The sequence below is a fragment of the Paramormyrops kingsleyae genome, chromosome 24 (genome assembly GCF_048594095.1).
Source record: "Paramormyrops kingsleyae isolate MSU_618 chromosome 24, PKINGS_0.4, whole genome shotgun sequence".
Taxonomy (NCBI): Eukaryota; Metazoa; Chordata; class Actinopteri; order Osteoglossiformes; family Mormyridae; genus Paramormyrops; species Paramormyrops kingsleyae.
The window spans coordinates 22,624,011-22,646,535 of record NC_132820.1 but is presented as its reverse complement, the minus strand read 5'-3'; the positions used below and the strand labels follow the sequence as shown (position 1 = coordinate 22,646,535).

The following is a 22,525-nucleotide window of genomic DNA, read 5'->3' as shown; positions in this document are numbered from 1 at the left end:
CGGTAAATAACATGTTCGTGCAGTCTAGTAACATTCGGGGTGAATCATGGACGATTGATCTGAATTTCAGGACGATCAGTCCACATACGATCAGAATTAATCCACAATTACAACTTCCCAGAATATTATAGTAAAAGGATTAATTCCATGCCATGTGGGTGACGTAATCGTCCGTGAATTCATCCTAATACATGCCCCCATTGTTGTAAGTGGCATATTCATCCCGCAACCTTCTCTCCAGCTGCAGAATGGAGAATTTCTTCTCCATCCTGCGCTGCTTGCTATACTGCATGGAGAAGGTTCGGATCCCGTCCTTCACACTCTCCCACCATTCGGCCACAGAGGGGAAGGTAGGCTTCTCCTTCTGCCACTCGGAGAAGTGATCTAAGAAAAGGTGTCTAAAATCGCTCTCCTCCAGGATCTGCAGGTTCATTTTCCAATAGACGCCCCCATATACAGCGGCGTCTATGGAGGCAGTGGCCTCCACTGCCAAGTGGTCAGTGGGCCACTGTGGGGAGAAGGACACCTTTTCAAAAACAACGGGGGGTGAAGCTAAAATGTAGTCGATGCGACTGCTGGCTCCGCGACTATTATGCCAGGTGAAGCCCAGCATGCTGGGGTTGCATGTTTTAAAACCATCCACAAGTTTAAAGGAACGAATAAAATGGCGAAAATGCCCTGAGCTGACATCCTCTCTACCCTCCAACGCGATGTGAAATTCCCCTCCTAAAATCAAGTGTCGATCTGTGACACAGAACGGGGACAACTCTTCAGAGAGAGTTATACGGGACGAGGCCTCCACTGGAGCGTAGATGCATATGGCCCGGAGGCGCTGTCCCCTCCATGTGGCGTCCACTCCCAAAACCCTGCCTTGAAGAGCGGTAAATTAACTTACTTCCTCAAAGGCGCGGTCGCCAAAAAGAATCCCGACGCCTGAGGAGTGGACACCACCTACGCTCCAGTAGGATCTACCCCTCTTCCATTGTCGTGAAAAGAGAGCCTCGTCCCGCTGGTCCCGGAGGTGGACTTCCTGCAGAAAACAAATGCTGAAGGGGAAGATGCCAGCTGATTAAAAACCAACGTACGTTTTAAAACGTTCCTCAAACCCCTGACATTCAAAGTGACAATATTAAAATTGGCCATGAAATATTAAAATGATCAAATACAATTAAAAACAACAAACTAATTAGACAAAATGTAGATATTAAAGGAATTCAAACAGAAAAAACAGACCATAAGATAAGCCTTTATGCAGATGACGTATTACATTTTCTTAGGAATTCTCCAACCTCTCTTCTGAAGACAATATCACTTATAGATAAGTTCTCATCTATATCAGACTACTCCGTCAACTGGAGCAAATCAACAGTTTTGCCTTTGAATTGTAGTTTCCAAAACACAACTACTACTCCTTTACAGTCAGGTAACCTTAGATACTTAGGCATAAATTTTTCCACCAGACTCTCAGATCTAGTACAGATGAATCATATTCCTTTGTTAAAAAAGGTGGAAGAGGATCTTGTGCAGTGGAAATCTCTACCTATATCACTCATTGGAAGAGTTGCCACCATTAAAATGATGGTCCTGCCTAAAATCAATTACTTGTTCTCAATGATCAATAATAAACCCTCTATGGCTTGGTTTAAAGCAAGCATCTTGTCATTTTTATTGAAGAACAAACCATCACGAATCAGCTTGAAAACTCTGCAAAAAGCCAAAGGTAATGGTGGTCTAGAACTACCAAGTTTCTATCACTACTTCTTAGCCAACAGACTGCAGTATATAACAAATTGGATCAAATCAAGCCCGGTAGATAGTCCATGGCTGGACTTAGAACAAGCAATCTGCGGAGAAGTAAAATTGTCTGATCTGCCTTTTATAAGTGTTTTAAGAGCCTTAGTATTAACACCTCATTAACAGCCTGGTGGGAATTTTTAAAAATAACTAGGTCTCCACTTATCCCCTGCAAATTAACACCCATTTGGAACAATCCAGATATTTGCCGAAAAAAGATAAAATTGAGCTTTCCCTTATGGCATGATAAAGGGATTAGAAATCTTGAACATGTTATGCAAAACGGAAAATTTATTTCATTCGAGGAACTAGTCTCAAAATACGGAAGTAAATTTCTTGAGTACCAGCAATTCAGGCAAGGTTCAATCTTAATCAGTTTAACTTAGAAATACCTCCATGGGTGCTAGAATTTTTAAATCTTTCTAGCCCCAAATTATTGCAAAAAATGTATAAGTTATTGTCAAAAATGGATGACTCAATTTCCCTCCCAACCTCAAAATGGGAGCAAGATCTATCCATCGATCCAGATCAAAACTTTTGGAAAGAAATATGTTTAAACACCTTCAAAATGACTAAAACCCCCAACTTACAGCTTATACCATACAAAACTCTGCATAGAGCTCATTATACAGGACAAAGGATGTTCCAAATGGGCCTTATACACTCAAACCTATGCACCCACTGCTCAGGTAACTTTGTAGAGAACTACATGCATGCCATATGGTCCTGCACACCGGTGCAGAAGTTCTGGCAAAGGATATGTGAAGATCTATGAATTTGGTTTAATTGCTATATCCCAACCTCACCTACATTGTGCATTTTAGGTGATGCAAGTGTATTAGATATGGAAGAAAATAAAGTGCACATGATCCTTACTGCCTTAGGCATTGCAAAGAAAACTATCTTCATGAACTGGAAATCAAAAAATAATTTATGTGTTACTCAGTATAGAAATTTAATTCTAGACCACATAAGTTTGGAGAGAATGTCTAATTCCCTCCAAAAAAAACAATTGGGCGAATTGGATTCTCTCTGGTCCATTCTGGCCAATTCCATTATGTAGGAGGGGGTGGTCGGCTGTGGTCTCGTCTCCTCATGATTCTGGCGGGTGGTGGGGTTGGGCCCCCGGGCTATGGGCGGCTAGTGGCTTCTTGGAGCTGGGGGGGCTGTGGCTGCCATCCTGTGATGTCTGGGTGTCTGCCCTGGCTGGTGGTGGGGGGGGGGGTATTTGTCGTCGAATGAGTGGGTGACTGAGTACGGGCTGCCCTTCGGGGTGGGGGGGGGCTAGCTCTTGGCGTCGGCACTGCTCCGGGATGTTGTCGCCGGGGGTCTGTAAGCAGGCATTAGCATGACAGTAATGTGGTTTGAGGCACCGAGCTGGGGGAGGGGGAAAGCCTTGTAAGCTCCTCTTTGGGTGGTGCAAACAAGGTCCAGTGTGTTATTTCCCCGTGTAGGAAAGTCTATGTGTTGCTGTATTTTGGGAAACACACTCTTTAAGTCTGCATGATTGAAATCCCCAGCCAAGATGAGAAAAGCATCTGGGTGGGCTGTCTGCTGCTCACTGATGTGCTGGTACAGTTCATTCCGTGCCTCCCTCCTGTTGCTACCATTGGAGGTGGGAGGGATATACACAGTAAACAACAGTATAGCTGTATATTCCCTCGGTAGATAGAACGGCCGGCACTTAATAACCATAAACTCCAACACTGGTGAGCAGTATTTGCAGACCGCAACAGCATCGCAGCACCAGGCGTCATTGATGTAAACACAAAGCCCGCCACCGCGGGTCTTACCTCCCACGACGACAACTCTGTCAGCACGGTAGCATGTTAGCTGGTCAAGCTGAATGCCGCGGTCCGGGACACAGTCACTGAGCCATGTTTCCGTGAACACAAAAACACAACAGTCCTTTACATTCCTCTGAGATGAACATAGTAGTCGGATGTAGTCCAGTTTCTTATCCAATGAGCGTACGTTGGCCAGAACGATGGAGGGGATAGCGGGTTTGTGTGGGCAAGCCACCAGCCTAGCTCGGATATCTCCGCTCTTATCCCTCTTCTGCTTTCTCTCACGCCGCTTGAGGCACCTCCATTTTGGGCGAGGTGCAGGAGTGGGGGTCGGTGATTGAGTAGGCCTGCGGAGCAGACCCAGATCATTCAGCTCTTCGGCGTCCACAGAGTCTAACTTAAAAAGTTTGTTTCTGCCGATGTTGAGCAAAAATGTTCGGCTATATATGGGCTTAAGAACAGATAAACGCGACAAAGGTGTACAGAAACACTGCAACGTCCAGGACGAAAAACACAAAAACACTGTTTAGTCGGGAGAGAGAGAAGCCGCAGCGTGTGCACGCGCCGCCATTTTGGGAGAGAAAAAAAAAATTAAAAAATTAAATTTGACTTCTGAGGTACCACTGTATCCTGTAAATTTTAGAACGTGAAACGGTCGGCTAAGTTGACCTCGAATGGTTCTGCGTGCTCATTGGTTATTGCTACGTATATCTGGAAGCAGAAGCTGTAATTTTTATTTCTCTTGGTCTTGATTTGGGCGATCTTCATTTACTGTTTGTGTTCCATTGCTTTAAATAACGTCTGCAAAGGGTCCTTTCAGTCGCTTGCGTGGTTTTCTACACACCTGTCTGGGATGCTTTAAGTGTTCCAGCTTTCGTGTGCGCAAGCCCACTGCACCATCCTTGACTGTTGCAACGGGGGTTGCTAAAAATGACAAAACCCCTGCAAAGGTCGGGAGTGGCATCCACCTCCCCAGTGGACACGGGGATCACCAGCATGCTCCTGTTGCAGCAGAGGCAGGGTCCGAGTGGGCGGCAGTTTGGAAGAAGATTGCAGCCCTCGAAGACAAGGTGGGCCGTTTACGGTCTGAGATCTCCGTGCTTGCTGGTGCCCTGACTGACCCACATATATCCCGGAGCAGTTCGGAGACCACTGGGACTCCTGTTGTAGTCTCCACTTCAGCTCCAAGCTGTTTCCCACCCCCTCCTCCTCCACTGCCACCTCCTCCTCCTCCACCTGCTAGTATCCAGGGCCCCAAGCAGAAGACGAGTCATCGTCAGGGAAGTGGCGCAGGACCCACCAAAGGCCCCAACATGGTGGATGTCCTGGCGGAGCTGCCCTGCGTTAAACTGCGCCCGGTGCTGAGGTCGCCAGGTGGGACGCCAGTGCCGAGGAGGGGACTGACGCAGGGGACGCCCATGGCCTCAGAGGACATTGCTGCCATTTTAGCAGAGGCTCTGAAGAAGAAATTCAAGCAACAGAACCACTCTGATGAGTAGGAGCAGCAGGCCTCTGAGCCCTTAAACTTTTTTTACTTAAATTTTTTATACTTATATAATTTTTATACTTAAGATTTTTATACTTATATACTTTATATACTTAAACTTTATATACTTATACTTTATGTACTTATATACTTTATATGCTTATATTTATATACTTATACTTTGTGTACTGATTCTATATACTTATTAATAAATAATATATTTATATCACTATTATTTTTAAAAGAGTTGCTGATTTTGTAATACTGCTGCAGCATTCTCCACATGCTAATCACTGCCCCACATCGAATTGGCACTTTGATCTGCCACATATCACTTCACTACCCCCTGTTGAATGTTGCATCGTATGTTGTTAGATATCTTCATTAAGGACATTAAGTACTTCATTATTAGGCTGCACAATATTGGAAAAGATGTATTTCTCCAATTAGTATTGCAGTATTTAATTAAATTTAAAATGCTTAAAACAAACATCTATTCATGAGTGATTAAAACGGCAAGGATGAAAATGATTAGGATTAGCTCTTGCCAAAATAGGGCTTGTAAACTTTTGTGGTAGTCAGAATTAACCCAAACAACTATGACTATACCCAACGGAAATCTTTAGTAAAAAGCGAAAGATTTATACGGGATGAAGAGAGACCCGAGTCGATATGGGGCTGCCGCTTAGCAGGTCCCCGTTAGCCGGGTCTCCGTGACGCCCCCGCTCTGAGTAGAATGCCCAGGGGCGTCGCAGCTGTCGCTGTCGGGGCCCCGACTCCTCCCTGTCCTCCTGTCCTCTCAAGAAACAGCAATCATTTAAACAAACATGAGGGAAAATTCAAAAGGCAAAGATGACGTCATGCCTTACCTCAGCACAGCTGTCCACCACACAAACAGCGTGTCACCTTACTTCAAAATAAAAAAAAATAAGAAAACCGGAAGGAAACGGGGGCCACGCACGGACAGGGCCCCTCCCTCACAGCACATGCAGCTAATTAGCTGGCCATCCAGAGGCACTCAGTCTATTAGTCACCCACTCAGTCAGTTAGTCAGTCAGTCAGTTCTGCCTTTCAACAACAAGGGGCAGTAGAGGTGCACCGTTCCTGGAAGCACTGCAATACTGGGCCGATGCCTGGAGCGGACGGGGCAAGCCCCACTTCCGGCTCCCTGTTCCAAAAATCTGTTTAATATGTGGTCCCCTCAATGGGGGACGTATCAAAATAACCTTTTCATACCAAAACAAAATGTAAATCAGCTCAAATACATGAATAATAAATATTATGCTTGTACTACTTACATTAACACATAATCACAATGTATGAGGCTGAATCATTCCTACACTATGCAAATCATGCCAACACAGTACAATAAGACTTTCAAAGATAATATTAAACAAATAGAACTACACACAGAAAAATAATGGTTCTTTAGAAGTCTGTGTGGTTCCATAAAGAACCATAACCTACTAAAGAACCATTTTATGTAGTGGATGGTTCTACGTGTTAGTCATATGGTTCTTTGGGATATTGAAGGGTTCTTAATTCTTATTCGAGTTATTGGATGGTGGTGGTGGGTATAAATTTGCAAAATAATTGTCCCTCTCCATAAGCTGCACTGAAAAGGAGAAGATGAAGGTTTTTCTGAATTTGTAAATACAACGAAGATCATGAAAGTACATTTTACAAGAAAATACTATTGTAGTCTTGCTACTTGAGAATCCCATGTATAATTCAGTATGATACTTTTAGTGTCGTTGTAATTGTTTTCTTAAAATACATTTTTAATTTTTGTCCGAAATATCAGAGTAAAATCCCTATGGTTTTGTGGCTTCCACAACCTGCGCATGCGGCTGACGAGTCCTGGTAGAGTGCGGCTCGTGCGAGGGGGTTACGAGGTTTTTTTCTCAGAAGACGATCGGGAGCAGTTACAGTACAAGAGCAGTAAGGTAATTTTTTAAATGGGGAAAAATGTTTTGGAATAATTTAACCATCAGAAGGCAATTTAAAATGAACTATGAGGATCGGATTAAAAAAAAGTCCCACGAGTAATTTTTTGACATTCCGAACGATTTTACTAATTTGACGATAGGGAGTTTTTTTTCCCGTATGACTACCAATAAGAACTTCAAAGTAGTTGAAGTTTTTTTTTTATTTTATGTGAGGGTCTGTGGCCAATCGTATGTAGGAAATTTATTTCTGCTTTAAACGCTCAATTGCTGTGTTTACTGAAGGATTTTTATTTAAAATAAATACTATTAGGGTGATAATCCATATCATCCCGGACACTTAGAGCTACTTTGGGTTATCCATCCATCCATCATCTGAAACCGCTTATCCTATACAGGGTCGCGTGGGGTCCAGAGCCTATCCTGGACGCAAACTTCGGGTTTTTCCGAACTGCTTTAAAACCGAAAAGCTCCTGTGCTTGACTAATTAGTTAATTTCTTCTTGTGCTTAACCCCCTGGGGCCTGAGGCCTTTTTTCCACTTTCGAGGTAGTCTGACATGCCTTGACATTTTAAAATATTTCACCTATCTAAAAAACATTTATCCCAAAGTGATACATTTGCTTTTATTCAGCACAAACTCAGCACCAATAATCTGAGGCCTCTTAGAATGTTATTATTCTATTTTTTGTTAAAATCAACTTTAAACATATACTTTTCAAAAACCTATTTTCAGACATGCTGAGAAATTGTAAAAAATCACATTATAGACATTTCTAGGTAAGACTTTTGAGCTCTGAAGCTTATAGACACAGGGGTTGGCTACACATAGGTGAAAGTGACATTCTGAAATTTTATGTAGTTTGATTACTAAAGTGTTAGAACTTTGGAGTGACACTCTTTTTCTCAAAGTCAATGGTCTTCACAATGAATATTGATGAGATAGGTGTCCTCACACCTGTAGTAGTTTGCATACTGTCAATGGCCCATCAGTCTGGAATGTCACTGCACCCCACACCCATCACTTTGGAAAGGCAGTTTGAAACGCAAGAAAAGTAGCAACAATAAAATCCCTTTCACAGTTTATTGATAGATGGAATGAAAAATGAAAAACTGTGACTATATAAATATAGAAAGCGATAAATATGATGCAGTGACTATTATTGACGCTCTGGGGACGAGGGCATCATCGACCGCGTATCTTTCTCGTGTATTTCAGTTTATATCTCGCTGAAATCATTATGTAGAATCATGAAAAAAACACTGACTAAATCCGTTATCTGTCTTCTTTTCAAAACTTCCATTGTCAGAAGTATTAACGTTTTTAAAATTAGGTTAAATAGGCAAAAAAGCAAATCGTGTCATCTTTCTTTGTTTTACTTGCGTCGGGAGCGTGTAGGACTGCTCTCAGCGGAAGATCGCTATTCATGTTCTAAATACGCTGCGTTTGAATCGGCGACCACGTGATTGCAGGCACACAGGCTTAGCCCACTGAGCTATGAACACAGGTATGAGCTTCGCTGCTGAAAGTGGCAACACTGGCGCAAAGCTTCAGCGGCAGAGACGTATCCGTGTGCTATATTGTAGCCGATCAGTGTAAACACTACCCAGACATGTGCTCTTGTTTATTTCGGTCACAATGGGCGTATTCACATATTTCTTTATCCAATACTAACTGTCGGATTATCATGTTGTTATCATGCGAATAGCGCAATTTGCAAGTGGGAAGGCGATCAGAGCTGCTTCGAGATGCAGACGCTTAAGTCAGTCACTCTTGTTCTTTCAATTCGTATCACGAAGCTGTAAAAATATATTTAGTTTCTACCTATATATATTTGAAAAGTAGACTGTCCAAGGTTTCTGAGAGTATTTTTAAAATGTGTATATGACAAAAACTCGCGGAGTTATTTAAGCGGTTTTGCGAAATTTCTGTCAGATCCCGCCAGCAGGATCGCCGGTCCCAAGGGGTTAACTGGTTTGTTTCCTTGATTGAAAGACTTATCCAGCATGTTTCACATTAACATTAAGTAACACATGCATGGTTACAGGAGACTCAGCAAGAATTCAGCGCTCAAGTGAAATCCAGGTCCTTTTAATTGAAATAGTAGTTTACAAATCCTGTTCAAGCTCAAAGTGTCTGGGATGACATGGATTATTTGGTCACCCGAAATACCATCGTTAGCAAACGGTTAAGATCTGCAAATTAGTAAGTTAGTGCAATACGTCCCCAGGACGGAACAGACAAACCTTGGCTATAAATAAGAATTAAATTGATTAGGTGAGAACGATCTGTTGTGACTATAGTTTGCAATGTAACCAATTAGGTTTTGTTTAGAGCCCTACCACTGAGTTTGATGGGTGACTATAACTGATAATTTTAATGGTTGTTGGTATCATTTAAATAATTTAAATTATAATTTTAGAAATATATATAAAGGACCAAATATATATAAAGGACCAAAGGAGTTGTAACCACCATATTGCAGCAATAAAGCAGGAGTGCCAAAAGATGAGGCCAGTGCCTCCACAGAGTACAAAGGTACAGAAGATACTATATTCAACAGCACACCACTGCAGAGGTCTTACAAGAATTCCCCTTCTTTTCTATTCCAGTCTTGGTGAGTTAAGATGTTAATGTGCATCAGTTTAGTACATATGTAATTCTGCACTTTGCATTGAATAGAATAAATAATTTGTCCCATATTTGCTTCAAAACACCAATAGAATTAATTCATTTAAACTACATGTTTTGCTTCAGCTGTGTGAAGAAGCATCAGCACTTCTTAAGATTGATGTGGACAAGCAGGTCATCAAAGGGTTCAATAAGCTGGCAAGCCAGCTTGTGTCCATGGCACCTGAAAGCAACCTGAAGAGGCTTTGCCTGCAGTCTGTTGATGAGAGCCAGACTGATACTGAACGAAATGGTAAGCTACACAAGTCTCTTATAATACACTGAAAGACTAAATCAGATAGGAGGATAGTTAAATCTACCAGAGTACAATATTTCTCATTGTATCTGAAAGAACTGTTGCTAGTCTAAGGTAGTCTGTTTAACCCTATTAATTAGGTCATCAGCCCTCCTTCCACTGTTACTTTTGTTGTCTAAGTGCCAAGTCAAGTTAATCAAATTCATGGTGTTACGATCAAGTACACCTTAAATTAGATAGTGAAGAACATGTGTGGGTTAACTGTACAGATGCTGTGGTTGTTAACGGGGCTTCATGTTAAATAATAAGCAACAGCAGCAGAATAAATAATGCAATTTTTTCCCATTGCACCTCACTTTTAGGTCATTAAGCCTCATGAAGCTATTATAATTAATTGTTTTAGGTAATTCTACCACATTGTATTACAAGTATTTGTGGTTTATATCCAGTGTTTTCCTTTTGATGGTAGCATGTAATTAGGATAAGAAGTTCCCCTTATTTATTTCAGATTTCACTTAATCTGTTTTAGGTCTTTAAGCCACATTCATTTCAGATTGGTATGAGTGTTTCAAAACTTTGCCGAATCAAATTTGTGAGTTTTGTTAAATTATTTGTGATTTACAGGCCAATTGGTGAATGCAGTTATACTCCTCCTACCATCCATCTTCATGGAAAATACACCCCAGCTGTTTGTAATAGATAAGGTTAGTCATTTTGTGCTTGTGGTGGACAGTCTTGAATTTGTTCTTTTGAAAATGCGAAATGTGTACTTCAATGTTTTGCCTGATATTAGATTTTTATATATGCTGTAGGTTTGGGCAACACGGGAAAGGTTTCATCACATTTTTTTTTTTCATGCAGGATCACAACCTATGATCTTATCATGATTCTTTTTTATGTCAGTTAAGACTTTTGCAAGTTACTGAACAGTACAACCAAACAAATTCCCCAATAAAAAAATTGGCCATCTAAGGTAACAAAATCTAAAAAGAAAAAAACACATTACTTAGGTGAACCTTATTTTTGTAAATTTCTGTTTGCATTGTGTCGGTTTTGGAAAATCCAAACAAGTTCCATATTACCAAAGTCAAATTCTTTTTAGAGACCATTGTTGCCCATACCGCTATTTTGCGAGATAGGAAATGTGAATTTAGAAATAATTAGATATTAAGTGCATTTTCAATTACAGGACAAATACCACTGCTATGTCCCACAAAAAAATACATCTAATGTATTAAGTAATTTTGTTGTTAACAAACTGGGATTTTGTATGCAACTAAACATAGGAGAAAGCTGTGATTTGTAATTATGATTTGTAAACATGACAGGTTTACAGAATACAGATTTAAGACCCAAATGTTTTGTTTCAGGAACCGATAAGCCCAACACCTACGATCATCTTGAGCAGCATTGATGGCAAGCCCCTGAGTGACAGCACAGATGTTACTGTCATGATGGATGGTCACAAAATGACAGCGGACAATGGAGAGACAGACATTTCTTTGGCCATGGCTGTTTTGTTGGCCCTCTATCATGTCTACAACATTGCATATCCCTGTCAGCTTTAAACTTTAAAAGTTTTTTTTAATTTTTAGAGATGTTTATTCTGAAGCTTGACACTTTAACAACACGTGTACCAATAGCTGTGCAGAGAGTTGCCAATGCCCTGAATATTTCTTAAAAAGCACATTGTATGATATTAGGATTTTAGTTCAGTTTCTAAATAAATAAAATGGAAAACCAACTTCTATTTGCATTTCTCTCTCGGCTTTACACAATATTGCAATGTTAAATAATAACATTATTAGAAGAACCATTTTTAACTAAAGAACCATTTGAAAAGGGTTCTTTATTTAACCCTTAGGAGTCTGAAGGTGTTTTGGAGCCCTGAAGAGATTCTGACATGTCCTGACATTTGTGTATTTTTCAGTTACTTATAAACATATAAATGTCTAAAGTCTGATAACATTGTATTCAGCAGAAACTGGGCTACAATAATATATGAGCAGCATGTATGTACAAGTCTTTATATTGGAGAAAAAAATAGTTATGCGTGATTATTGAAAACAACAAAAAAATAAGTCACTGAAATTAGACCACAAAACACATTCATGACATTTGTGTACAAGATTTTTGTGACCTGGATCTTGTAGTGTAGAGGTTTTACTTCAAAATGATGTGACAATCATCTCACTCACTCATTTACAGAAAACAATACATTCATTTAAATTTTCTAAGACACTTTTTGTTTAGAAAGGCCATATGCGAGGAGGTGGGAATGCTCATGAATAATGCTGTTCACACCAGAGAAGACAAAGACCTGCATAATGAGCTGTATAATTACCCCTTTCAGTCAGGTATGGGACAGAGGAAAGTGCTACAAGAAAATAATTTGAGGACAGAAACATATTTCTTGGTTTGTGGTTTATTTAGCATGCATGTCCCGATGTGAGGTGCTGGTGAAGGCAAGGGTGATGCAGACACATTCCTAAAAACAAATAAATAAAAAAATGTTAGCATCTCAAACATTTACACCCGAAATGTTTGTGCTAAACAACATTACCGATAGCAGTATTATAGGCTAAACAAAAGGGAGCCAAATATATATTAGCAACCATAATCTAAAGCTATCCAAAACGAGGTGAAATACATTAGAACATTTACAAACATCTGTAAACTCCATAAGGCATTATCTTAGCCACCAGGAAACAACATGTTTGCTACATAAGGCAGCATGTTAGCAGAGTTATCTACATGCTACACTAACCTATGTAAATGGCATTGAAAGCCAATGTTTCACATAAGCTGACAAAAGCTAGCTGAAGTGAGGAAAATATTTACTAATATTAGTTTAATATTATCAGAATAAGAGTTATATAAGACTTAATAACTTACCCCAGGGCTGTCAAGTTTTGAAGACAGGCAAGAGTGACATTCCACAGGAAGCCTTTTCATTGGTTGTTGTGTTGTATTTTACCCAGATACAATAGTACTATTTTCTGATTGGCTATTGTGTAGGCCCTTTCTTTTTTTTTGATTGGCTGGTAAGTGACAGGCTCTTGGGGCAAATCTTGTCCGACTTCAACGTCATGAAAGAGGCGTGTTTCCGACGGGAAGCGACGTTTTTCTTGACGTTTCGTGACGTTTTCATCCGAGTTCCGACTTGGAGAGAAATAGTCGAACGCACTATTAGACTATGTGTTTTTAAGCCGGGGGGCGTGGCCTTGTATGCATGCTGCCCGGACTGTTTTCCGTGTGAATGGCTGTGGGCGTGCCCTGCCTCGGGTCATTAGCAGATAATGAAGTGTGACAGAAATTCTGTGCCTCTCCTTGGTTTCACATGGATTACATAAACTGAAAATATTTATTTTTCATTTAAATTGCTTTATTTAAAAGTAGACACTTTAAGCTTTCTATGGATATATTTCTCATGTCTGTCTGTGCAGTATTCGCGGAGTTTCAGTTCATTTTAGTGACGTGTTTCAAAAAGATTTTCGCGGAGACTGAGACGGCTGAAAGCGCACCCTGTTTCTTTTCTTTATTTTACAAAAGCACAATGTTTTGTGGATATTGTGAGTATACATGAATAAAAGTAGACCCTTTACAGATTCAAATGATGTACTACACTTACGTGTATGATCAAACATGACGACGCATTTTAAGTTCTTTTCACGGTTACCAGAAAAAAATGCAAGTGTCCCCGCTGGCGGGTCCGCCGACTGCTAAGGGTTAACCATCTGGGCCCACAAAGAACGTTTTTGAGAAGGGTTCTATAAAGAACCTTTTTCCCTGTAAGTTCTTCAAAGAACCAGAAAAGGTACCTCGAAGAACCATTTTTGATGGTTCTTCGTGGCACTTTTGTGGGTTCCTTAAAGAACATTTAAGGAAATGGTTCTTTAAAGAACCTTGGTTTGAAAGGTTCTTTATGGAACCAAAAATGGTTCTTCTATGGCATCACTCTAAAGAACCATTTTCGGTTCCAGTTAGCACCTTTATTTTTCTGTGTGTACCTGCAGAACTATTACCCATAAAACAGGAAAAGGGCAATAAGACCAGCAAATACAATTATACACCATTTAAACCTAATTACAATTATATGGTCAATAAAACAATTAAAATGTCACCTTATATGCATGCTATTAAAAAGTTAAGACCTCTAATCCTCTAGAGTCGACGGCATCGTTGGCAATGCAGCGATCTCTCTTGTGTATTTCAGTTCATAACTCACTGAAATCTTATTATAGAAACATGAAAAAAAATGCTGACTAAATCAGTAATCTGCATTCTTTTCAAAACGTCCATTGTTGGAAGTATTAAACTTTTTTAAATTAGGTTAAATCGGCAAAAAAGTAAACCATGTCACCTTACTTTGTTTTATCTGCATCGGGGGTGTGTAGTACCACTGTCACCCGAAGATCGCTATTCACATTCTAAATAGCCGCATTAGCGCGTATTCAGATTGCATTCGCATGGTAATTTGATGAACAGCGCAACGGTGAAACGCGATCCAGATACATCCCCTTCAGCGCCATAAAAGGGGGGAGGGATGTGGCCAGGTGACAATGGCTCATTCATACACATGAAAGTTGCTACATATTCAATGAAAGGAGCCTGAAATAGTTACATGAGTTAGGTTTTTCTTGTTTATTTATCCAAATAAATATTGCAACTACACCATTTAGTCATCTTCGTGTAGCCAAGACTTTGGTGATCAGATATCTGGGATCAAAACAAACTGCCAGCATTGCTTAAAATGTAGTTTTATAATGTTTCTGCAAGTGTTCCAAACTGCATTTTGCCATGTCTATACTTTGAATGTCAAATTACAAACTTCACATAAATCTAACATATTTACAAAGTACACTAAGATTAAGATGAGTTTGTTGCCAAACCAAATATATAAGAAATAATTTATTTGCCAGGAATTAAGTTTTTGATATTGAATGAAATGTGTCAGCACGCCCCAGTTAGTGAAAGTGTGTCCCCTACCCCAAGACTACAGAGGGTTAAAAAGGAACACATCCGCATGACTTCCAAGCTCTGCACAAGGGTTGGGCTAAAACGGCATCATACACCTTCCCAAAATACATAAAATCAGTAACCTTGGGAATAAAATAGGCTAATCGCACAATAAACAGCACAACAGATCAAAATGTTAATAAATATTAATAATGTTAATTAGGGGTGTCAACAATAATCAATTCGGCGAGGCATCGCGATGCGGGGCATGAACGATTCAGCATCGATGCGGCAAAGTGCCATAATCGATTATGTCACTGTTGATTTTCTGGCGGAAAATAAAGTTGTGAAGTTTCAAATACTTCCGGTTCCGGCGGAATAACAACAACAACGAGCAAGATGGCTGAGGCGGAGGGAGATGACCGCGATAGACGGGTTATTAAAAACGCGCCCAAAGCTTGGAAAGCGGACATTCCTCACTCTGAAACGGATTGTTGATGGTGATGTTGAACTCAGACGGAAGAAGATGTTTGTTTGCACAAATTTGGTAGTAGGCTAAGCCTACACACTTTATTTTTGGTTTACATTACTGTATTTCACATCTTGATATTTTGTTGTATGCAGTTGATGTGATGTAGGATCAGGGCAGGCATATAATTGCCATTGTCTTAAAGCTGCTAAGCTGCTGTTTTGTTGAGAATAGTTTGCACTTTACTTTACTACTTGAAAAAAGTTTCACAGCAATAAGTGGTTACTGTGTGTTGTTGCACTGAATATTTTTATTCCTGGGTGGTTGTTGTTAAAATAGTGCTACTTATTATTTTAATATTTGCACAGGACTTCAGGAAGTGGCCTGTCTTAGAGCTGCTATTTTACTGTGTGTAAAAAAAAAATATTTATGTTCACTGCTGAAAAAAGTTGGCTGTTATTTTATTGCTCTATTTATTTAATTTCAAATGGTTCTTAAGCAGAGAGAAGAGAAACATTTCTCATTCAAAGCACTGAAAGCACTGATTTTGATTTTCTTTTTCAGGTTTGAAAATGCCATATCCAATACCCTGTACCATTTTATTTAATTACATTTTATTTAATCGCATTTTATTTAATTTAATAACTTTTATGTCAAAGATACAGGAGAGACATAGCAGCCAATAAAATCTGTTGTTTAATATCTGCTTGTATTGCCTCACAACTGATAAAAAATTTGCCTTGTGCGCAGTAGAATTTTGATGGATCGCAATGCATCATAGAATCGAATTGAATCGAATCGTTACCTGGTGAATCATAATCAAATCGAACCGTGAGGGCAGTGCCAATGCACACCCCTAATGTTAATATTGATGAATAAGTGCTAACAGTGATCAACCAAAACAGTGCTCAGTAAAATCTTTACATGCCAATAAATAAAATCCATACCAAATAAAACACACACACAGAAAAACAAAGCACACTTACCTAAAACCCGACGTGTCCTCTGTGTGCTTCAGGAAAATGCATCATGTCAACCCTGTAGGATGGAGTGTCACCACCTAGACGTACCGGGGCAGCTTTCGCCTAGGATCAAGGCAGTTGGATGGATGTCAACTTACCTCTGGGGGTATTAACACTAACTCAATTGTTCAAGTTGCTGCCAAAGCAAAACATCTGTGTGCAACCACTGTCCACTATTGAATTAAGTAAATCCAACATGTTCTTTTTTTCAGTGTATATGGAGCCCATCAAGGGCTCATCATTAGCCCATGTGGCTAACCCATGTGGGGCCACCATGGAAACTGTGGACAAAATTGACTGGGCCCCACTTGGGTTTCCCATGTCAGCCCAAGTGCATCCCATGCGGGCCCCACATGGATGTGTTGGCTGGGATGTTGTGGATAACGCAGTTTTAAAAATAAGTGCGGCATAAATGTTTTAATTTCAATTTTACCTGAATTTACAAACATTGTGCCGGTCAGTAACAGCTCCCAACACTGAACTAACGTTAAAAGTTTATCTTATTGACCCACAAGCTACAGCGTACTCTATAATCCAACACATCTAAATTACTTTTAAATATTACTGTGATTATATGGATTAAAACACTTGCTTAAGATTCATTGGATTTGTATATTTGGATATTTTACTTACTGTAGTGTGAAGCGAGGCCGATCCGCCATCTTGAAAGAAACGAACGAGGAATAAGCGCGGGCAAGACAGTTTACGTGAACCTGGATGACGTCATACGCAAAATCACAAGGCTGAAAGATTTTCAGTTAATAAAACTTTAAAGAGACATTTTGTTTAAATTAAACCAGCAAAATTTTACATCTTACTTGAAAGGTTTAATTTTTACAAACTCATAAATAAGAAAAAAGTTCTAAATACTCATAAATTTTAATTAATATAAACTAATTGTAATTATTTAAGTTAATACAACTCAGTTCAATCAATTAGTTACAGCATTAGGGTTTACAGTGTAGCTAACCAGGTAAAAATTCGCAATTAACTTCTAAATTATCGAAATTCAGCTACATCAATAAGTACATAAGTTACCACGAAACATACATGTATTAGTTTAATAAAGTCTAAGCAGAAATTATCAAAATAAATCCGGCTTTGGTTTTACTTGCCGGAGCTCAAACGTCGGACATCTCCCTTATTAAAAGGGCGCGGACTCTGGCCGTTGACGATCACGTGCCGCTCGCGCCACACAACGTCGTTGACCGCAGTCTGTCATACTCTCGCGTGTTTACGTCTGAGTGACAGGCGCCGCAATGAGATTTAGGCAGTACTAACGTTAAAAAAGCTCTTACTGACCTCATTTTACTGTATCATATGCGCAGTAATTTATCTTGCTTTCTTAAAATAACCAATACATTTTTGTGCTAGTGCTCTGTTTGAGTCCATGAATTATGTCCTGCATAGAAATGTGTAGTGGCATAACATTTAAACAACTGGATCGCATTTTAAAACATAATCTTATGTAGACATCACACCTCTCCCGGAAGACTCCCGCAAATGCACTACAGCTCCCTCACGCCCCCGAATGATGTGCAGCATCCCGGAAATCTGTCCACACAGAAATAAAAGCAATCAAACGCAGGGAAGTGGCCACGTGCCTACGGATTGTATGTTGGGCGTGGCTACGGATAGTCTGCCGCCGCCCCACAACTTTCACAGCCAGCACCCCCTTCCATCCCTAAGGTGGGATAATTCAGACATCCCAACCTGCAAAAACTCAATTCAGGGAGGTGCCCCCAACCAGGAGGGAGATAACTTCAACAAACTTGATTTCACAGTTTAATTTGTTCATTAATTTTCTCTAGTCAGCGCACTCACGAATGTCAATATTATGTATTTTGACAATAATATAAGTAGATTATTCTACCATTTATGCAAATTCCTTAATTATATTCCATTGCTACTTTACAAAAGTCTTCAAGGAATCTTTCATGACAGCATTAGCAACTAACCAAGTGTTTAACTAGTGTGGACTTGAATAATACAGCACATGAAATGACACTTGTTAAAAACTCACCTCAACATGCCTTTTACAATCGTTTAAACCGTTGTAACCCCCCCCCTTTCAGCCACCAAAGGGGGTACACGCGACTACAAGCTGACCACGTTAACTAGATCCTGGGTTCTAAGTTCACTAGAGGTGGCTGTGACTCCCTGTTTACCCGCGAGGTGTTATGCGACGAGATTTTGTTCCCTTAGACCGAACATTTAAAACACAAATAATAGATTTAGCAGCGCGGTGCCTCCACTGTGGGAATATTGAACTGAGATGAAGCTAATCAGTTCATAACATATTCCCCCAGAATATAAAACAAAACCACCACATCCTCAATAAAGACATTCAACACTACTTAAACATAACCGGGCTATTTATTGAGCCCTATTCAGCAAGGAAGAAAACAACAGCTCCAATATGACCACTAAAGTAAAGAGGAAAAAAAAACAGAGCAGCGTACCCTTAAACGGTAAACCTACATTTACATTTCGCTGCAATGCAATTAAAGTATAAGCATAAGAAAAACCTGTTGCACAGCGTGGTGCGTTGGGGCCCAGTCGTTGGTGCACTTTTTATTCCACAACTTTGTTCGGGATCAAAAGAAAAGAAAACTCAATGCCGAGCAGTGGGCGCAGGCGAGTTCCGGCGAGCAGGGCTTCCTTCGGCGTTGTGCCAATCCACACGGCGTCGCGTTGCCTACCTCCCTTGCAGCCGTATACCTCCTGGTCTCCGGCACCGGGGCAAAACAGCAAAACACTCCGGGCGACACTTTTTTTCCTTTTCCCGAAGGGCGAAACCGAAACCTGCTCCGTCTCCTCTCAAATCCTGCTCCGACCCTCTTCACGTCCTGCCCCGACGATTCTCCAACGTGTTCTCCCGCTCTCTCTTAGCCGCGCAGTTCCTTAACACGTCTTTCCTATTGGTCCATGTACATCCTATTTGCAACCCATCAACATGGATGAGCAGGATTGGCCACTGTTATGTGTCCAAAACGCGGCAACTCTTGCCCTGGCATTCTGGGAAATGTAGTCCGTACAGAACACTAACAAAAACATGCAATTTCCTGTCTAACATTGTCACAGGTGCTTACACCGTCATGGGCAATGCTGAAATCACTGTTGCAAATAGTACAGCGCGCGCAACATTGTCATTATTTTCATCCATATTAGACAAGGATACACTTTTGTGTAGTCTGAAGTGAAATGCGTTTTATATTTTCGTTTTTTGGGGCACTCTCCCTCTGTCATGATGCTCCACTGAACCAATAACTTCGGTCCTCGAGAAGTTAAATAAAAGCCCGCCCGCATTGAAATCTGATTGGCTTATTTTGCTAAGTAAACTAATCAGGATGCTGTCTGTCTAGCACGGGCTATAGGCACACACGCAGGGATCCACACATATGCACGTTCTATCTTTCTCTCTCTCGCTCATTCCGTCGTACGCGCGCGTCTCTCAAGTGCGCGATGCTCACGCTACTGTCTCGCATGCATTCTCTTGTTTACTTGCTCTTCTTTCCGGGATATTTTATTCAATTTGCGGGTATCAGGGAGTCGCTGTCAATATGTGGGAGACTCCCGAAACTTCCGGGAGACTCGGGATGTCTGGATAACTGCTTATTGGTACTATAATGATAGCTGTTAATTTTCAGGGAGCTGTGATGATATTCGAAATTGTGCAGGGTTATATAAGTACTGTGAAGCTGTCGTTATCCAGTTAAATGTTTAAAAATATTTATTATTTTATCATATTTTATGTATACTTTCAGTTTATTCACGGGTCTTTCCTGCATTCATCTTACCATCCATCCATGCCTACTTTAAAATCAGACAGATTGCTTAACTTGCACATGTCCAATTACGCGTACATATTTTATTGCTGCAGATAATTAAGGTAGGTAATACAACGCTGAAGGTTAGATGTATAGTACGATTACATACGTACAACATGTGGTCATTTCAGTCAGACAAACGTTTAAAATGGAAAACGAGCTTTCCGTTTTTACCGGCAATTTCCATAGCATGTCTTAGTCGAAGTACTACACTACCATCTATTGGACAAGTCAGGTTACTGAATCGTGAAATGCGTCTGTACTAAAATGGATAATATCTTTAGTCATGTTTTCTTTTGGGACCACTACAAGAGGATTATCAGTATGAAGGTTTATCAATAAAGATAATTTATTAAAATAAATATTACAGGGCTCTCCCTGAAAATAAGATGCTCTTAGCTTCCAAAGCCAAGGACACATTCTAGTGATTTTCCAGGAGACTGGACCTAACTAACCTGGGGTCTTATGAAAAACAATGAATCAGTTCATGTTGAAGCTCACAAGGTGTGGAGAACAAGAAACACAAGTAAGGGAGAAAGGCAAGGTGCAAAGCATACACAAGCAGTGTAACGACATATCAGTTACAATGTATGATTAAACATACATCATTTCTCACAGTATGAATAGTGGCCCGTTGCTCCTACTATAGCCTCACGCCTCCAGGGTCATGGGTTCAATCTGCACCCCTGCTGTAATAAACAGTGAAGTTATTACAGTAACATGATGTTTATCAGTAAAATAGTACAATACTGTAGAAAAAATGCTTTCTGGGCAATATTTATGAGAACCTTGCCGATAAAATACTGTAATGTACTGTAATTCTGTACATGAACTTCAAAAAAATAAACTGTAGAATTTACTCAGATTGAATGATGTAACAATTTGCACTCACTTTTTTGGGTTGACTTTAAACTTTAAAGTATACCCAATTCTAGGAAACATTTTAAATAAATAAAGCTATAATCTACCTACTGTCACAGTACCATCCTGTAAGATTTACTCAAATCAATTAATATTTCAATATTAATATTAATTAATTTGAATATTAACATTAATTAATATTTCAAATCAATATTTGTACTCACTCATTTGGGTAAATTGGGGCATTATATTTTATGAGTAAAGTAAACCCAAGTTTATCAAATAACATACCTAATGTATTTAAATACAGAAGATACAGAAGGCTTCTTAATGAATTGCTGACGAGATATGCACTAACAGTTGAGGAAAAGACCAGAGTAGAAATTCTTCAACAAGAACAAGCCACAACATCCCGAATGGGAACACAAGCCAACCTTGACCGGAAGGCACGAATCTCTGTGCTCTTTACAGAGTTTGACCGATTCAAAGTCAGGGTCGACATGTTCAGAGGTATCTTGTAGCAGGCTAACTTGTGTAGGCAAAAACTTTAGGCTAAATGTAATGAAAGTTAATAACAGTTGTTGTTTTTTACAAAGGGAACAGCCAGGTCTCTACTACAGCAATCATAACCAGCTTTAGAAGTTATGCAGAGTTATATAGAAGTGTTCAAATAAATAGCAGTTTATTGTTAAAAAAAAGTGAATAAAGTGAAATTATTTTTAATCAGTATGTTATTTCCATATTTCAAATGTAATGGAAAGATTAGACATTCAATTCCAAGGCAAAAAATGTAAAATACTTTATTAAGTGTGCATTTTTTTTACAGGAAATGAAGAGAAGGAATATTTATCTTAAGAAAAAAATATAGCAGTGTTGTGAATTTTTTCTTTTCTCTTCAGCCACAAACATTGACATACACTTAAAACATTTTAAAGATTTAACTGATGATAACATCTGATTATGATCTGATTAACATCTGACAAAAACAATGATTATGCACCAAAATATTACTTCAGTAATTTAAAGTTAAGTTAAATCTTTTTTTTTTTTTTTTTTTTTTTTTTTTTTTTTTTTTTTTTTTTTCCCCCTGTCGTGTCGGCAGTTTAGCAAGCAGGATGTTAGTCTGGGTGCCTTATTGTGCCAACACTTTTATTTTAACAAGTGGAGCTTCGGATTTAAGCTCCTCTTGTTACTTGAGGTATACTCTTTATTAATCAGTTATATGTCATTGCGCCACAAAGCCGGAGCTGACAGGGGGGGTTAGTGGGAAAAAAAAAAAAAAAAAAGAGAGAAAGTGAGAAAGGAGAGAAAGGGGTGAGAGACAGTAAAATAAATAAATGCATAATAAAAATAAAATAAGGAGGGGGGTCAGAGAGAGAGAGAGAGAGACAGGGAAAGAGAAATAATACATAACAAACAATAGAACAAAAAAGGAAAGAGTGATG

The 22,525-nt window shown here is 39.6% G+C and overlaps 1 long non-coding RNA gene, 1 other non-coding gene and 1 pseudogene across 5 annotated transcripts; all 3 read right to left on the bottom strand.

Annotated features, from left to right (window-relative positions):
* Positions 1–5,606: 5,606 nt before the first annotated feature.
* Positions 5,607–5,737, bottom strand: LOC140582602 (U5 spliceosomal RNA; annotated as a pseudogene).
* Positions 5,738–6,155: 418 nt separating this feature from the next.
* Positions 6,156–6,347, bottom strand: LOC140582562 (U2 spliceosomal RNA). Its single transcript, XR_011985464.1, has one exon. It is a non-coding gene; the product is annotated as a U2 spliceosomal RNA (small nuclear RNA).
* Positions 6,348–12,348: 6,001 nt separating this feature from the next.
* On the bottom strand, positions 12,349–19,902 carry LOC140582193 (uncharacterized). 4 transcript variants are annotated; one of them, XR_011985127.1, is made up of 4 exons: positions 18,918–19,676; positions 17,871–17,943; positions 17,023–17,102; positions 12,349–16,452 (listed from the first exon to the last, which is right to left on the bottom strand). It is a non-coding gene; the product is annotated as an uncharacterized lncRNA (long non-coding RNA). The 4 variants fall into 4 exon arrangements; XR_011985126.1 differs by having other exon boundaries at positions 17,440–19,902; XR_011985125.1 differs by having other exon boundaries at positions 17,871–19,676.
* Between the last annotated feature and the right edge of the window lie 2,623 nt (positions 19,903–22,525).